This window comes from Leptosomus discolor, chromosome 2 (assembly GCF_034619465.1).
Source record: "Leptosomus discolor isolate bLepDis1 chromosome 2, bLepDis1.hap2, whole genome shotgun sequence".
Classification (NCBI taxonomy): domain Eukaryota; kingdom Metazoa; phylum Chordata; class Aves; order Leptosomiformes; family Leptosomidae; genus Leptosomus; species Leptosomus discolor.
In genome coordinates, this window is record NC_141392.1 from 90,109,317 (window position 1) to 90,128,917 (window position 19,601).

A 19,601-nucleotide genomic window follows, 5' to 3' on the forward strand; every position below is an offset into this window, starting at 1 on the left:
TCAATCCTGTCAATTCAGTTGGCATACTCACCACATTTGCTATTTATTCAGAGGCAAAAATCTACAAATTGGAACTCTTACTGTAGTTAAGTTGATGAGTTATGTTTGATCTGTCAGTTTTAGATTTTAAATGGTGCTAAGTACAAACATTCAAAATCATAAGGAAATAATTAATTTTAAAAACTTAAGGATTAAAATTGGGAGAAAATTCATTATATTTATAAAGTAATGCATTCTGCTATCATTTATTTATCTTCTAGTTTTACTGTGCATGTCTTACTTTTTTTTATCCATAACTATAAATATTTTATCTTTCCTTGCCTTCCCTGTCCCTGCCTTGCCTTGTCTTTTCTGCCTTTTGCCTTTCTTCCTCCTTCTCCTTCTCCTCCTTCATTTCCCCCGTGTGAGTTTCACAAGTACTGAAGTGCTGGAGTAGCTGAGCTGTTCAGAAGTTTCACAAGATACTGTGGAACCTGGCAAGTCTGCTCCATCCCTACACAAGTAATTTTGGTGGGTGAAATTGCCTGAAATCAAACCAAAATCTAGCACCATGAGTAGTGTTGCATACTCAGCCAAATGTGAGCAAAGGTTTTGTTTTGTTTTGGTTTTCCTAATTAGCCAAGTGACGCATCATATCTTCTATATTCAGCTCCAACGAACTGATGTCATACACACTTCAATAAGCCAGCTTCAACGTTTAGGAGATTTTGACCTTACCTGTTAAAAGTAATGCATGATTTGGGCAGCATGAATTTGTGAGCACTTAATTTGAGGGATGAAAGAATTTTTTTTCCCCAGCACTGTCTGAGCTGTTCCTCTCAGAATAAAACCAGTTTCAATCCTCCCAGACTGGACAGGAAAAAAAAAAAGAAAAGAAAAAAAAAGAAAAAGAAAAAAAGTTCCACTCAAAATCTCTCTAGTTACTTTGGAAATTTTAGGCCATTGCCTGTAAATTACTCTTCCTGAAACAGAAATGCAGCACTGCCCATCCAGCCTTTCAACTACTACACACTTTCCAGAAGCACCACTCTCTAAAGTTGTCAACAGCGTGTTTTACAAAGATATACAGTCAACAAGGAAGCAGGTAACACAGAGACAGCCTTTATTCAGTGCAAGAGGCACACACAACCCTTCTCCAAATTGTTAGACTTGCAGCTGTTCATCAGCAAACTAAATTGTTAGGAATGAAACCATGGAAGAAGAGGGTGTTGCAAATTTCCAGACCAAGCCTGCAAAAGACATTGTGAGACTGCAGCACGGAAAGTAAGGCCTTTGGAGACTTCTACTCATGCAAACAATCACCAGACTACACGAACTTTAGAAGTAAATTATTGGAGTTGGAAGAATAAAAAAGACACTCCAATTTCAGGGTTTCCCTACCATAACTCTGGGATTAGAGGTCCAGGCTTTAACATCATCACCATATGTCAGGCTGTCTCACATTTTGCTGGTTAAAATGTAACCTACTATTTTTGTATTTGTTGAATAAACAGTAGCCAGGAAATTCTTTTAGGATTCTATTACTCACGCAATATTTCCTTCTCCTCAGATATTTAAGAGACTTTTTCTTAAACAAGCAGAGAATGATTCTTCTGTTCATGTTTTGTCTGTTCCAAGTAGTGCAAGCTTTATTGATTTCTCTTTCTGACATCTGGGACAGAGGATTTGAGTCCTGCATTGAGTGAGTGATGAGTGAACTTTGTCCTGGAAGTGTTCAGGCTATTGATTCAGTGAATATACCTAGGCTGAAGAGATCAGTAGGTCTCTAGCTTCAAGTACTTGGTTTTAAAAGTAAAATAATTTTTTTAATTTTTTTTTTTACAGAAACTGTTTACAGCAGAATGTTTTTAATTGGATTTAAAGACTTCTATTATTTTTGAAAAGTAGACAAAAATCTAAAACTGAAGACTCCTTCAGCACTAGATATGTATTCAGGCACAATTAAAGACTCTACCCTCTCTATCTACCTGCCTATCATGTGCTGTGACAACATATTTTTTTAATATTTTCACTCAATAAGTAAATTAAATCATACAGATTTTCAGCCTAGTCACAGTCCTAATATATTAATGAAACTTGTTTTCCCCTAGACACAACCACCTACCTTTAGCTTTCAACTAAATTTTCCAAAGTTGATTAAACAGCCACTATTCCTCAGGATATGTTTTTCTGCTACAACTGCAGATGTGAACTGTCACACAATACAGAGGTATTTGTAGAAATCAGGCAGGTTTCCCTTACCACATAGAATATTTTCTGTCTGCATTTTAAAGAAAATGGTTCACAAGATCGTGTTGACCAAACACTGCAGGAATCAACGGGGAGAGATTCAAGGGCTTAGGTTTCCCCAAATATATATATTTTTAAAAACTTGTAGCTTCTGTTTCTCTGCATTTTTCAGTGTTGATATAAGCTGTGAATAGGTATTAACTATTCTAGTTTTTATCTAGATGATCTTTCCACATTGACAGTATTTTTCACCACAAAAAACCCAAACCAAAACAGCCTAGTTAGTTGGTATAGGAGAACAGTATCATAAAGATTCACATTTGGCAAAATCATGCCTGTAATTGGTGTGCAACCTTAGCTTCTCATGTCTCTAGCACTGCCTTCACCAGTAAAAGTCAAAAAAAATACATGTGCATCTATGAGAAACGTTCATTTGCCTTTAGAAGTAATCAGCCATGTTGAGGTTAATGAGCTCATGAGCACTACATGCATTGCAGGCCTATAGTCTCTGTTAATTTCCATCAAAAGGAAATGCAGCATAGGTAAATTTCTTCCTTCAAACTCAGTGTGTGCTAAAAGCAGCTCCCCTCCCTTCTCCTCTGTGTAGGTAATTGGGGTCAACTAGTGCCTGGTTCTGCCACCATCCTCAGTGTCCCAAAGGGGGTGGGAAGGAGTTTGCTGGTGACTCTTTTCTGGTAGTCACCAGCATCTACTTCTGTTTTCTTCCGTGGCTGCAAGCAGATTACTAGGAGAACTGACCCCACTATGTACAGTCCCCTTCCTTGGGGCTTTCCCCATTGTACACTCTTCTTTGTATGCAACTTCTTCCTACTTGTTCTGGCACTAGAAAGAAAAGACTCACTGCAAGGTAAGAGGGAATACCATTTCCAGGGCTGATGGAAAAGAAAAAAAAAAAAAAAGGCGGGGGGGGGGGGGGGGGAGGGGTATGCTAAGAGAGAGATTAGGAGTTGAATGGAAACCTGCAGAAGTAAAGCTGAAAAGTAATTAGTGAAGGAGTGGGAAATTACTACAGAGACCTTACAGCTCTGAAGCAGTATCAACAGCCAGATGAAAATTGGGCAGTTCTGAGGGGTGAGATAGAAGGAGGTGTGTGTATAAGAAAGGTGCTCACAATTGGAAGGGCCAGGGTCAAGGTGACAGCTGAGGCCTTAGTGTTGTCTGCAGAACTGATTGTGAAGAGAGGCTGGGGAATCTCCAGAAAACTGACCTGGATCTGACCCTGAGCAGACTGGTTTACCATTGCATCTGGGCCTAACTTGGAAGTTGGCCTTGCTTTGAATGGGGTTTGGATCAAGATGATCTCCAGAGGTCCTTTGTAAACTAAATTATCACTTGTTACTGTGACTTTTAATAGGCCTTGCCATCTAGTTGGGATATATATCCTAGAGTCAGATTCTGGAAAAAAAGTCCATTCCCTCTTAAAGAAACAGGGAGCAGCGTCTCATGTTACCTGTCTTCTCACGGGGGTCTGAGAACTCTCTGCTACTTCTCATTCCTTCCATGCATGGACTCATTGCCTTCACATCATTCCTCACCTCCTTCTGATTCCACAATCTAGAAATTTCCTTTCTAGCCCTGTCCATCTCCAACCTGTTATGAGAGCTTTACGAATCCTTCAAATAGAAAATCTTGGTTTTGTTTCTGTTGTGGAGTTCAACCACTTGAGCTGATGGGCACACTGGGTGCAGTCTTTGACCTCTCTGAATTGTGAATGCCAGGAAGGCTTCTGAGCTCCTAGGTTCAGATGTGCTCCCTGGACATGTCCCAGCCTTTCATAAATTTCCAATTCATTGCGTCTTGGCTACAGCTCATGTGGCAGAGAAAATTTGGAAAACAGCTGCTACGTTTGTAGTATGCAAATAATTGTTAAAGTTTCTTATTCTTCAGTACAGAAATGTTGATTCTTTATCCTCTGGTGGACTTTATTGATCTAATTATTTTAATGACACAAAACAAGTAATACAAAACACTGATTTTTGTTTGGTTTTTTGTTTTAATTCATATAAGGGGTAATCCAAAGAGCTTTTTCTGGGTCTCTTCTCCAGGCAACAAAAAGGTTAGCTGGACAGGAACAGTGACAAATTAGTACAGCTGCTTCAGATTTGCAGTATGCCATTCTGCATGCAAGTGGTTCTCTAACCCAGACTCTGTCAAATTTAATAAGATTTTAATATATTTTTGAAAATTTGATGAAGACCAGGCACGGCTTAAACGTTAAAAAGGCAATAGCAATTGGGGGTGTAAAAAAGCAAGCAAACAGGGAACATGTTTGATGCTCTGTTGGTCTGTCCCAACAATTCAGCATTACCTGCTAGTTCTAATAATGATGGCTCAGATGTAATTAAGGATGTTAAAGGTTCTTGGGGACCAACCTGCTCTATGTTACAGCACATAATCCTTGTAGCTTGCTGCCTAGGGAATTTTCACCCCCAAATGTGCATCCCCCCTCTTCATAGTGTATTCAGAAAACAACAAGATAAAAAGGAGCCTCCTGAGCAATCCCAGGAAGAGAGAAGTAGACCTATATCGCCTGAGAGTATTTGGCTGAGAGGTTGAGATATACACTTTCTTTCTTCCTTATCTGTATCTCAGGCAGAAATATCATACTCCTGTAGCTCAGCACCTGATTTGACTTAGGTGTCTAAGGAATTCATCTCCTAGAATTCAAAGCTGGCCCAGGGCTGTCTCTCATGTCATGCATTTGTCATGCTCATCTGTGTCTCTGCCGTCTTTAGGCAGGTAACCTGCTTTCAACATTCTTGAGACAGCAGATGGCCAGCAATAGGTATAAGGAGTGTCTGTTCAAAATTTCTCCCAGTACTGACGAAAATCTTTCCTTTTCATCCCCATACAGGTATTACAGGGCCTGGGCTCTGAACAGCTTGGTAGCTGTGGGTGACAGCCAGGGTGTAACACAGACTCAGAGGAGAGCAGTACCCAAAGTACCTCTAAGCACACTGTCCCTGGATGCATGGTGGGATATATTACCTTACAGGACCTTCAGCTTGGACACCAGGGAGAGCATACACGTGCCAGTAGTGCCTCCCAGAACAGAGCATAGGACTACACATACTACTTTATTGTTTCTGGCTTGTTTGCAACTACGTTGGGGATTTCCACAAGAGTTTGACTGTTTCCTAGTACCTTTTTAAACACCATAGGAGTATGCAAATATAGGATATTAGGGAGGCAGTATCTTGCAGAGTTGCAAGCGTCAGGGACACTTGGATTTCAGCACCAAAGCAGGTATATTCTTATATGCCTCCAAGGACCGATCTCATATTCTGGTAAAGCCATTCAGTCATGTACCTAGATGCTTCTACATAATCTGGATCATTTTGCTTCTGCCTTGTGATTAATGTTAACATTTTGGTGATAATCCAGGACCCTTTTTTCCCTAACTAGCCACAGAATTCTGCAGAGATAGCTTTCCACATTAATGGGATTTTCACACGTAACCACACTCAAACTTGACAAATTAAGTCAGACTTGTAGACAGTTTTTCTTGTATTGGAATGAAGGTGCTTGAAATAAGAGAGGAAAAATATGGCAAGTGATATAAAATTTATTACTTGGTAATGACTAGATGGTGTATGCAATTGTGGCACACTTCAAGTATATTGCTTTCCACTGTGGGAGGAAGTGGAGTTAGTGAAAGAGTTACATTAACTTCCTATAGACTAAGACTTCTCCCATAATTGATACATTCATAGGATGGCATGTTTGTATATGTTGTCTTTTGCCATGATCTGTGAATTCATAATGTTTTCTGTTTAGTGTCAATATTTCTGTGTTTAAACATGACCTGAGGTTGGTAAGAGAACTGAACCAGCAGTACCTAAACTGCAGATTCTCTTCCCCCTTTCCTCAGTAACTTTTGTAGGTAGTGACATTTGAAAACTACAAAAGAAAGAAGAATGCAAAAAAATCTTCATATGAATTTCTCTTCTGACATCTCTAAGTATGGCTGGAGTATATTTTTAATTATTGTACATACCTCTCCCCTCTTCTCCCCCTGCTAAGATTTAAAAAAAAAAAAAAAAAAAAAAAAAAAGTTACTTTGCTTAGATCATTGTCTTAACAGCACTACAAATTTTCATGCCACTGCATAGTTAGCTAATGAAAGTACAAGTGCTCAACCAATCTAAAGTGAACCTCTTGGTTTTGAAGTCGGATGTTGAAAAAAACAGATTCTCACAGGCAGATCATTAAACTACAAAAATTTATATGAATAAGTTCTTACTATGCCTCTGAAAGACAGATAAACTAAAGTAGAGTTGATGGAGACATTTGTTTCTAAGGAAAAGACACAATGATTATTAGATTTGGAGAGATGCTTGTAGGGGGTCACATACATGGGTATGTGAGTACATGTTTCCTTCAAAACCAGGAAAAATATGTACTCTGCTCTTCCCAAGGGAATGTAACTTCCCGATTAGAACCCAGCAAAAAACTAAAATCAACAAATAAAATAACTACATAGATGGTGCTACAGGTTCCTCCAATTTTCTCATCTTTTTTCTGTTGCTTTTACTCAATGATAATTTTACCCAAATGCGAGTGGGGATTATTTTCTCATCCTTCACTTAATGTCTTGCTTTTGCATTAATGTTAAGTTTGATAGTTTACTTCACTAGTTTTCCACTTTACTCTTTTTGTATTTTCATACAATTTAGATTAGCATTCATTTAACTTTTGACTTTGCAACATACACGTTACTTGTGATTAAACTACCAAATATTTCTGATGCCATCTTCAACCTCAGCTGTGGCACCATGCTATAATATTGCTCTGACACGGTAGCATGCACAAACTACCCTCTGTAGATTCATACAATATGCTTCAGTGGATGCGTTTGGTTCAGTTAGGCCTTCTTTGGGCTTGGATAAGGCTGAAGTTAATGAAGGGAGAAAAAATTGCCTTGATGAAAAATATGTACAGACTTTAGTGCTTATTGGACTGCGGAAATGTGATGCCATGCTCTCATCTTTCAAAGGTGTGATAGGCTTTCTCCTAAAGCTCCTTGCCTATATGGTCCTAGCTGTGCTTACTCTCTGCTTTGAAATGCCATCAGCATTAGCCTGCCCTTCATATCCCTTCTGCACCAGCAGCACAAGACTAGGAAAAAAAACTGTGTCACTTTCCCTGCATGGGTGAGCAGAGGTGAAGGCAGGATTTCCATCTCTCTGTCCTTACCAATTTGCACGTACCACAGTGTCTAGCCCTCTGCTTCTGGCTACCTTGATTTGAACAGGGCATCTCACAATACTGTTTCATGGTGATGTGATAGAGGAATTCATGTGCTCAGGGTACTTGGTTTGACCTTCCCTTTTCATTAATGGTAGTGATTTCCTTTCTAATCTCGGGCAAATCTTTCTCTGTCTCTGGATTCTTTTTTCTTTAGTTGTCTGATGACACTTCCTTCCCAGGACTATTGAATACGATGGCATAGCTCAAAAATGTTGTGAAGCACAGCTGTGAAAGGCTGTGTAGGTGCAAGGATTATTTTTTTCTTGGCCAGTTTTCATTGGGAAGGGTCTCAAATTCCTCAAGTTTCAGAAAATGAATTATTCTACAAGTTTCTTTTCTATTCTAAAAAAGCCTTTTAATTTAAAAAAATACTGTAACTCTTTCAACCTACCTTTCACTAAATAACTAGTGTCTTTACACAAACTATTTCCTCCAAGATAAATACATCGAAGTGTTTTTGCTATGACTTTGCACTCTCACTTCTTACCGAGTTCCTACAGTGCCATAAAACTTCTCTTGCCACCCATCCTTTTCCAGTTAAATACACCTAGAATGGCTCATACCTCTGGCCACTACTCCCATTTTTGCTGGAAGTTTTTTCTCTCCTTCTTTCTCTTTTCTTCAACATCTTAATAAAATAGCAGATAAAGGTGATGAGTGATATACATAGCTTCATTATATTTTTTTAAGCTTTACATTAGATCTCTCAAATCTATTATGGGAAATAAAATTTTTAAAAATTAGGATAAGAATATTTTGAACAATTACTTGATTTGCAGAGAATCTCCCTCTCTTCTCACTTACATTGTTTTATTTTGGTGTAAATTTCACTGAAACACAAAGTATTGCACCATTAATTCAGGTTGTCCTACTAATTTTCAAAAGAACCGCTTCACCTACACACCGCTTTCAAGGAGAGTTGTGTAGTGAATCCTAGCAGTAGCTCATTTCTTCACAGCAGAATAGTGAGAGACAGCCACAGTAAATAGCTGTGTCTGTAGGACATGATCTCTAGGCTCAAATTTTAGTCAATGACATCTGACCTAGTCACTCTTATTTCTCCTTATAATTAAAAAAGAGCTTGTAGTATTTATAAGGTTTCATTCATGTCATTTTGTATTAGATATTCAAAATAGATCAAAAATACCTGAAAAGCATCTATTTCTCTCGGCAGAATAGAGGAAGCTGCAGCTGACCATCCTGTTGTACATGTCTGCAGTGTGGAATTACACAAGACATTTCACCTCAAGTGTCAAAACAGGAAGTGAAACAAGGAATTGCACCTCACCTTTAATTGCCACCAGCAGTTCCATTCTTCCAAGGCACAGAGATGTGTACAATTATAGACAGTAATTGTGACTGCCTCTCCCTCCCTGCCTGAAGGAATTGATGTGGTGCTCAGGGGTTTTCATGAAGACAGCTAGGAATCCTCTCTTCAAGAGCTTGAGAAACAGAGCTCTAAAGCTGTGAACAGACATTAATGGAGAAGGTTTGTACAAAGCGATAAGAATAATAGTAAACATCAGAGGCAAAAATCATGTTTTCAAAATTCTCTTAAGGGACCTATTAGCCTGACTTGCATCTCTCAGCAGTAACTTATGGTATTAGGTTCTTATGGATCTTTGAGAGTTATTGTGCCATAAATGCCTAAATCTCTTGAGTATATTTTAGAATGTTACTCTATCAAAATATGTAAGATGATTCTGCAGCAGCAAAGAAGGCCGTGTAAAAAAAGATCATTACTCAAAAACCTGTGAAATGTTCTTATACATTGGTTTATATTGAGTTAAACTATGCAAGTTATTCAAAACATGCATCTGTGACTTATGTGTAACACTTCCATCTGTGAGACCACACACCAGTGTATGCAATCTCCCACTTACGCATTGCTGACAAATGCAGCACTGGGTAAATCCATACACTTATTCCAGAAGAACAAAGTGGCATCTGTCACAAACATACTATAAAAATCTGGGTTTTGAAAATGTCTCTAGCCTTTCATCGTTACTACTGACAGCAGGATGCAACATAAAACCTTCTGAAAAAGAATGTAATCATAAAAATGCACAGAAGATTATACTAACAATTCAAAACCAATATGCTCTTGCCATGAAAAGCATGCTGATGCTGAAAGAACATGCTCTTTTACAGCAAGTTGATGATGATTCATTATTTTACAAGAGCAAGTGGAGTAGGGATTACAATAATGGAATCAATGACAAAAGCTGTTCAGTTTATATATTTGTGTTTCAGCTTTTTTTAATCAACAGTGGAATATCATAACCCTGGGGTTAAGTCTGGTGCCAGAAGAGCTTTTGAAGTCTCCAATTGGTCACATTATGCAAGATGACAACAAAGACTGGGAGTGATGTTTTCGAGATCATGTATGGATACATTTTTGAAAAAGTGGACATTTGGTTAGCTTTGCTGAGAAGTAACAGAAATATAAAAATGACAGTCTCTCCCCCAGGATTTTGGCAAAGAGATCATGTACAGATCACATTTTAAAGGAGCTACCCAAAAGCATTTGCTGTTATTCCTGTGCAGGCTGCGCTTTAGAAACATTCATTTGGGTGATGGCAAGGAAGGTAAATGATGTGTACATGACCTCGTGGTATACCACGGAAGCTTTGCTCCTGAGTGTAGTAAGCTGAACAGTTTTAACTTTCTGAGTTGTCAAGTCACCAAAACTATTTTAAAAAAACCTTCTACTTTGTATGTTTCAAGTTAAGCAACTTGATCAGATGTGGCTCAGGATTCTTCCAAATAGCATTTTTCTCTTACTTATTTATTTATGCAATGAATAAACATATTTTGATATATGACTATATATAAGCAAATGTACTGACTTAATAGAACTTTGCTACAGTGTAAATGAGGTTACTGAACCATTAGAAATGTGAGGAAAAGGGGTCTGGGGATAAATTCAGTGCTGTTTTGCTTAAAAATCAGGTAAGAATGACTGTACATCAGCAGTCTAAAGGCTGACTTCAACAGAGACCAGTAGTGGATGCTTCTGAGAACACCAAAACCCTGGCAAGTACAGAGTGACCCTCTCACTGACACACTGTGCTAAATTCCAGCAATCTGGTTCAGGACCTTTATAAGCCAAAACTTTATCTGGACCATCATGTTTAATATCTATCAATGGGTATCTTTCAAGATTATTTCTAATCTTTTTTGAATACATTGGTAGTTTTGACTTTCATAGAACCTTTTGGAAATAAGGTCCATGTTTAAAAATATTTCGTTCTTTTAGTGTGCATGTCTCAAAGGTTTAATGCATTTAGAGGGCTCATAAATGTGTTGCTTGAGGCTCAACAAAGCTTGGGAGCAGCTGAATGCATGTAAAACAAATGTAACTTGCGTTGGTTTTAGTAAGGTTAGATCCTTGTAGTGTAAACGAGGTGCCTGCAATTTGCTTCTTGTGAGCTTGGGGAAAATCAGCTTGACAAGCAGTCTCAGTACACAGTGCAGGGTACGTTCCCAGTTACTGCAGCTTTGATGAGGACTAAGTTAAGCTGAGAAAGCAATACTTTAAAATGTGCTTTAAATGATCTTTTATTTAAACAAGAATTCCTATTTTTAAAAATTATTTGTATGCTTTGGAATATGTTTATAGCCAAAGTAATTCACAATCGCTTGTTGGCTTTCCACATCCAGAGTTTCAAAAGCTTTCTTGGGGGAAGAAAATGTCTAAAACTTGGCTACGACAATATTTCACTCTGCCACTGACATATAAGAGGTGATCTGGTTAGCATCATCTCTAACCTGGTTTGACCACCGAGGACAAAAACCATCTGGGTTACCCTAGGAGACCTTTGGTCAGGGTCCAGTAATAGATTCATGGCCAGATGCCTTACCTACTTCGTAGACCATGACAAATGAATGGAGATATAAATGTGAACCTTCAGCCTCCGTGGGTTCAGCTGTTCCCAATCAGCTCAAGGATGCTACCAAAAACCTTGTTTGCACTAAATATTTGGTGACGCTCAAAGACTGACTTATCACTTCGCTAAGAAACATGGACAAGAGAAGATCACTGAACGTACACAAGGGATAAAAGCTGTGATAGCCTTGTTGCACAGTGCTTAGCTGTGGTCCTTGGTTCCTAACACAGACAGGCAGAAGGCTCAGATTGAAAATTAGTGCTTTTCTGAATGATCACACTAGTAGTTCTATTTACATTACAAAATTAAAAAGCACCAGGGAGTGTTTCCCATCACTGGATCTGTATTCTGTACTTATTCAGTTGTCCTCGTACAGTTTTGGCTTAGGCCAATTAGCAGCCTCACAAGTAATTCCTGGAAATAATCTGTCAGCTAGCATGCACCAGGTATGACTCCTAATCAGCCTAGATGTATCCATTTTATTTGGCAGGGTAGGACTGTTTAACACACGACACACAAGGTTATTCTGTACCTTAGTATCAGAGAGAGATCTGAATTTTCTAATACAGATGGCGCTTTCTCATGGCAGCTTGTGACCTGTACTTATCCAGGGCTCCCCCTCAGACTAGTAATGCCTTTAGAAAAAAATTCTGGAGGAATCAGGTGTTTTTTGGGAGTGCTGGAGGGTGATTCAGCTCATTCTGCAGCTGGCACCTGGTGGCTGGTTGACTAGCTAGTTAGCACCTGGCGGTAATGACTAGATCTTCACTGACTACAATGGGAGCATAAAGATCTACATAGAGATACCTACATTTAAATATGTTGATCAGAATCTGAATCCTGTCTTCCTGTCTACCACAACTTGATGACACTTTTATAGTGATTTTCCTCAGACCCTTACTAATATTTGCCTTCAGTACTGCCTGTTGCTATTATGCTGAGAGGAGTCAATTTCTGTTTCAATAAGACACACTTGCAATCTTTTGAAGAAATTCCTAAATAATTTTAGCTTTTTTTCATAGGCATTGTCCTTAACTTTGTATCTGCATATTTAGCTTAGCAGAGAGACTCCAGGATGTGCAGTGGCTGTTCAAAATATCCAGTTTTCTAAATAAGTAGAAAATTAAAATGGTTGCAAATACATTTCTGCAAGAGGGATTACCTGAGAGATTAACTGTATTAAAGGGTAATTTTCTTAATAGCATTTTTGTGTCACAGCTAATTAACTTTTTTTTAAAAAAAAAGTTTCATGCTCTTAGAAACACAAGCACTAAAATTTCTGGCTTGTTGTGCAGGTGGAAGGAACTCCTGTTTCATACTTTCCACATAAAACAGACTGTAACCCAAATGCTGCAATATTATCCTGGAATTCCATGGGAAATATAACTTCACAAGCCATTTTACCTGAGGCCGAACTCATAATCTCTTCCACCGATACAATCTGTTCTCATTTGTATTGTTTCATCTGAGGCATCTAATTTGCATTTCCATTGCTTTTCTCAGGGGAAGCCCTGAACTCTGATACACCAAAATATGAAACAAAACAGGCCTGAAACATATAATCTGTCTGTAGAGCTAATGTAAGTATTTTTCTTAGTGTGACTGGCGTAAAAACATTAAAGCCTCCTCATTTGTCTAACCTTCTACGCCAGAAGCTTCCCAGATATGTTGTTCCCACTAGAAACAGGGAGTTTAAGGCCTCTGAAATGCAAATAAAATGTGAATCCAGTAAAACAAGTAGCTACACATTTCTTTTATTAAGTGAAAGCTGGTCCTTCTAGCTATAATATATTCTTTGTTTCTTTCTCATTTTAAACCAGCAGCATTTTCATCCTAAATTCTCCAGTGACAGCGATGGTAACTGAAATCTACAGTTAATCCAGATATAATTTAAAATATGATCTTCATAGAACAATTTTCCCTAATACCATCATGTCGCTGTGTCCCAGTCCTGAGGAAAGGTATTATTGTTACAGTTGAAAAGCATGTTTAATATCACTGGCCAATTTTCACCCAAGTCTCAGTTCCCAAAAGATTATGTTTCTTTTGGTTGCTCAGGAGAAAATAGGTAAGTACATACGAGACCTTTGAGCTGGATGCATGCAAGGTGGGAGTAGACTATTTAACTGATGGTCAGTAATTTATCTGATAATTGTGGTTAAATCTAAATCTGAAAGTAGAATTTGTAGATGCATATATGATGAATTTATAAAAATGTAAATGCACAACTGTTAAATGTTAAGGTAGAAAACTATGGACACTTGTGTTGGTTTGACCCTGGCTGGACACCACGTGCCCACCAAAGCTGCTCTATCACTCCCCTCCTCAACCAAACAGGGGGGAGAAAACAGAATGAAAGGCTCATGGGTCAGGGTAAGGACAAGGAGATCACTCAGCAATTACAGTCATGGACAAAACAGACACGACTTGGGGAAAAATTAATTTAATTTATTACCAATCAACTCAGAGTGGGATAATGAGAAATTAATCGCTAAATCTTAAAACATCTTCCCCCCACACCTCCCTTCTTCCTGGGCTTAACTTCACTCCAAATTTTCTCTGCATCCTCCTCCCTAGAGGCAGAAGGGCACAAGGCATGGGGGTTGTGGTCAGTTTGTCACACATTTCTACTGCTCCTCCCTCTTAAGAGGAGGACTACTCAGGTTCTTCCCCTGCTCCAGAGTGGGGTCTCTCTCACAGGAGACAGTCCTCCACAAAATTCTCCAACATAAGTCCCTCCCACAGGGCTGCCAAACTGTTCCAGTGTGGGTCACTTCCACGGGGTGCAGCCTTTCAGGAACAGACTGTTCCATCTGGATCGCCCACGGGGTCACAAGTCCTGCCAGCAAACCTGCTCCAGCATGGGTTCCTCTTTCCAGAGGTCCACAGGTCCTGCCAGGATCCTGCTCCAGCGCAAGCTTCCTATGGGGTCACAGCCTCCTTCAGGCATCCACCTGTTCTGGTGTGGGATCCTTCATAGGCTGCAGGCAGATATCTGCCCCACTGTTAACCTCCATGGGCTGCAGGGGTACAGCCTTCCTCACCATGGTCTTCACCACAGGCTGCAGGGGCATCGTTGCTCCAGCTCCTGGAGCATCTCCTCCCCCTCCTTCTTCACTGACCTTGGTGTCTGCAGAGTTGTTGCCCTCACTTATCTTCACTCCTCTCTTCTGACTGCCGCTGTTGCTGTTGCGCAGCAATATTTTTCCCTTCTTAAATATGTTATCTCAGAGGCTCTACCACCATCACTGATGGGCTTGGCCTTGGCCAGCGGCAGGCCTGCCTTGGAGCTGGCTGACATTTGCTCTGTCAGAGATGGGGGAAGCTTCTAGCAGCTTCTCACAGAAGCCACCCCTGTAGCCATCCCCAATACCAAAACCTTGCAACACAAACCCAATATAACACAAATTTTTCACAAGCTCATCTGTTTCTGTGAATAAAAATTTACATGAGCTTTAGTTTTTATATTCAATGTTTATTTTTTTCTTTTTCTTTTCAGACTCCTGAAAGTATTTATAGGATTTAAACACAACGAGAGCAGGCCCATTGGCCACAGCTAGCACAGGTATGGAGGAGATGCATTTCATTATAGAGTGCTGCAGCATCCTGTTAAGTTCTTCTTTTAACAATATGTTTTAAAGTATTACAGACTGAATAGCTGCTTATGTAGGATGAGATTCTGACTACAATTATACACTTATAAGCTTAGAGTTATGCCACTGAAGTAAAACAGCTTTTTTTTTGAAGAAAGACCTCTTTTTTGATCTCGCTTAAAATAGTTACACAATAAAAAAATTTTGGATTTACGCCCTGGCAAAAGAATTAGTCTTGTTCAGTCTTTGAAGTGTTTTTAACCTTGGGACATCATTTACCACAGTGTGAGGTAGATACTGGAGACCTGTATTCTGACACAATAAGGTGATATGGCTCTGTATCTCTCGGCATTAGAAAGGCCCTACGGAATAGGTGCTTTTGGGAGCTGTACCTGCCCTGACTGGGTCAATGGCTACATTTGCCAGTTGCGTCATGTACACCCTCTCAAAAGATACAGTCAGGTCTTTGTGTCTAAATTTTGACATTTTGTCCTGACACAGAGCTCTATCAATCAAGTTAAACTCAGCACGTGCAACCTAATAAGGTACTTCAGGATGTTCCTGTGTACAGTGAAATGCCAAAGGGTCACTACATCCTCGGTATTCTCTGATTATCACGAGTCACTTCTGGAGTGCCAAACAGAATCTCCATGTGAAAAGATCATACCCTTAAGTTACAGTTTTGACACACTAATCCAGGGTTCATATGAAAAATTATTCACAGGAAGAAAAATGCCTTCTGCAAACGTGTGCTTGAAACAGAGAAGTTTCAAAACACAGCTTGTTATAATATTCATTATATGTATAAGAAACTAAAGGTTTTTAAGAAAACAATCTGATATATATGCTGACAAGATTTGTTCTTCAATTTCGGCTTTCACTTACTTGTGATCATAAGTTATAGAAAAGATATTCATAGGCTGTAGCTCAGCAGTCCCATTACTAATCTCCCACTTTGGAACAGTTTCTAACTTATCTGGTTTTGATTGAAAGTCACAATTGTGGTGTGTTTAATATCTTCTTTGTGAACAACTTTTTCAACTACATTGATCTGATTACAATTCATGTCAAAAATCTGGACAAACACCACTACCAGACCTGTTACTTCTTACCACCACAATGTGGGAGGAGTGGACCAGGTGCTGCCACCACTGACAGCACATCCTTGGGCCAGGATGAGTGCACTGTGGAGAGGCCAGCCACCCCAGATGGAGGTTTTTAGCCTCTCTGTCCCGTTAACTAACTATGTGGTTTGAGGAAAAGAAACAGCATAGGAATCCAACAGGGTGGCCCCACGACATGGGAGCTAACAGCAGGGAGATTCTCAGTGACACTCCAAGGTTTTGTTCAAAGAAAAAAGGTCTCTGTAAAACATAACCATTTCAGTCAAAATTCAATTTTTTTTTTTAAGGGTTCTAATGATATAATTTCAAATAGCAGGATCTGAAAATGATCTCAGCAGGTTCAACAGCAAGGACTAAAAAAGCACTGATGTGCTGTTACAGTGCTGGTTGCAGTTTAAGCTCCCTCATGCTAACACGCTATTTCTTCCATTATTCCTACTGCCTCTTCTCTCACAGGCGCTTCACAGTGATCTCAATGCTTTTGCCCTTCTCCCCTCCTTGTACTTCTGTGCCTGTCACTCTTGTCACTCTCTTTTTCAATTGTGCTCCCAGTTAGCTCACTGCTGCCTAAGCATCAGGCCAACAGATAGAAAAGAAGTTGATGCACTGATGTTCTACCCCAAATCACATGGCAACAACATAATAAAAAAAAAAAATTAGTTGCATCATGGTTTTGCTTTGCAATTCCCCTAATGTTGTGCAGAATCACCATGCCTGGAGAAAACACAGGTAGGGCTAACACTGCATTCTTTTCTGGCCACATAGTTCATAGGTTAACAGCCCAAATCTACCTGGTTATTAGACCAAGAAGAAACCTTTTAAATATAAATGATCCTTCACTTGTTATTTCATGTTCTGTGTAAACAATGTAAGCTACATAGAGGATTTTGTTTCCATCACAAGTGTGTAAAGAACTTAACTGAATGTTGTCATAATTCGCAAGCAGGACAGAATTTAGGAATAGAAATAGGAAGGATAGACTTGTCTGTAGGCTGTTGTGGTAGACTGTCAGAGACATAAATATATTTAATGAGGAAAAGGAGACATTTCAGCCTTTCTATGACTGAGATCACTCAGCGCAGATATGGTATAAATAGTAACGAAGAAAAATCCGTGGAAAAGTACATGCTTATGGTTTTGTTCAGGCATACACAAAAATGGTAAGACGTTAAAATTCAAGGACTTAATGGCAGTGATAAAAGAAGATATCTTGGGCTGAAAGCTGAAGTCCTTAAACTTTGGTTACAACGACAGCTAGAGTGAACCCTCCAATCCTTTCTAAGCCCATGCCCTCTGACCCTCTGAGCTTAAAACACAGCTGCCTTGGCTAGGCAGATATGCTAACTCCAAGATGTGCAAAAACCCTGATGTCCCAGCCAAACTTTCTCTGCAGCAAGACAGAGGCCGAGCAGGCAAAATTCCTTCTAACTTCATATTTGAGATTGTTCTTTGCCTAACAACCACTATTTCAGGCCTATGTGAACAATAGCAAAGAGAAATTGTTCTGCAAATTATAAATTTATTTTAAAAAATAATTCATTAGTGCATAACGTTTGCACAGTTTGGATGATTCACCTAGCCCTTGATGTCTTTGCAAAACCATTAGGTTATGGCTTCATTAAAATGCTGAAGGAACCTTTGTGGATTCTCATACAGTCCCTAGTACTAGGCATATATAAATACATATGCCTATACAGGCCCAAACTTTGTAAGAAAGAGTGACATTTAAATTTCGTATAAGTTCTGGAAATATACCTCTTTGACAAAATGGACAGTAGATATTTGTTAAAGATTATAGAACTCATGTTCTGAGTGCTTCTTTTTTCTGCTTCATACACCTCTTATTGTAACCGTGCTCCATATCTTACCCAAGACCCACACTGTGTTTTCTGACCTAGAATTAGTTGCTTCATTTATTTCAAGTGTGTTCCCTCCATCTGTTGCTGATAGCTCCGCATGTCTGTGGACTGCTGAGTCTCTTGAGTTATGTTATTTTCACAGTCAGTTTTCATTGAGGTAATGGAAAACGTCTGTGCCCATAAGCGCTTTCAATGCTAGCTGTAAATCATGACTCAAGCTCTCCAGAACACCTGTCTGTACATCTGTGGTTAATCCGTTTCTGGTTTTAGATCTATCTTCTTAAACTTAAATGTTATATAGTGCCAGCAGAACCTACCTGCAGCCAGAGTTGTACACAGAGGATATACAATTAGAATGATCTGCAAACAAGTGCTTCTGTCACTCTTCACAGTGCTACTTCATTTCCTCATTTCTAATAACAGACTCGATCTTTTCCACAGATTTATGGTCTTCTTGTGTGATATTACTGGACTTCACGAGAGAGAAAAACTGGGAAACGTACTGCGGTGAATATATGTCTGCCTACCTATCCATTTGCAATGCATCAGGGAGCCATATGTTTAGCGGGTTGTAAAGGACACCAAGATTTAGAGGAAAAACTTTAGCTCTTGACTGATGACAGTTTAGACATTGGGATAACATTTGTTAATTTTGGGTGAAATTTAAACTTGTCGTCAGTGAGGATGCGTTGGTTGAACATGGCATGAATTACAAACATGTTACAATTGTCCCAGGATTATTGCAATAACCTTCTAAAAAGAAAAATGAGAAAAAGGAAACTAGAAATAAACACAGAAATTTGTTAGAAAGAAACAAGAGAAAAAATAGCTGCTAGCTGTGGAGTTGTAACAGAACAAGTAAAAGCAAAATGAATAAAAAAGGTACAAATTTTCCTACAAAACTGCTGACAGAACTTCATGAAAGAGTAAACTTTTTGATAGAAGTATTGTGTGAATGGATGACATGTAGATTCCAAGACAGAAACTTTCTGAAAATTACACACAGGGACTCTGACCTTCCACCTTCAGCGATACATTCAGTCAGCAATGTTACTTGGTGCTCCACTTTGTGTAGGCACCGAGGTCTTGTGCAGGAAAAATAAAGTGAGAGCAAAGTCAGCTGCATGAAATAAGAGTGCAGAATGAGTGGAAAACTTGTGGCGCTCACATCCTTCCATTTCCTATCCTGACAAGAACACTTAAGTGCTATGTAAATACCACTCTGAGATACTCTGAAGTATGTATTGTGAGAGCAACAGGGTAAAAGGTAAAGCTGATTGTAATACGTAACACCTTCTGCTGAATTTCTTTTTTTAAAAGGATCTCCTGTAAATATGGCAAGAACACAGGTGTTCTTTTGTCTTCAACAAAGAAAATTATTTAATTTTCTGTTTCTGTCTGAAAATTGCACTATTTGGTAGTCTTTTGAGATGCAAATGAGGGGAATTAAAAAAAAATGTGTAAATTGCAATATTAAATGCACAAAAGACTTTTGTGAGCTATGAGATACTGGGACTCCTAACTACATTCTTGTTTGCAATAAGATAAAATGAGAATACTACCAACTACTTTAATTCACCTTTCGCAGATTGATACCAGCATAGTTAGCTTTCTCTGGCATCTCTTTCCTTCCAC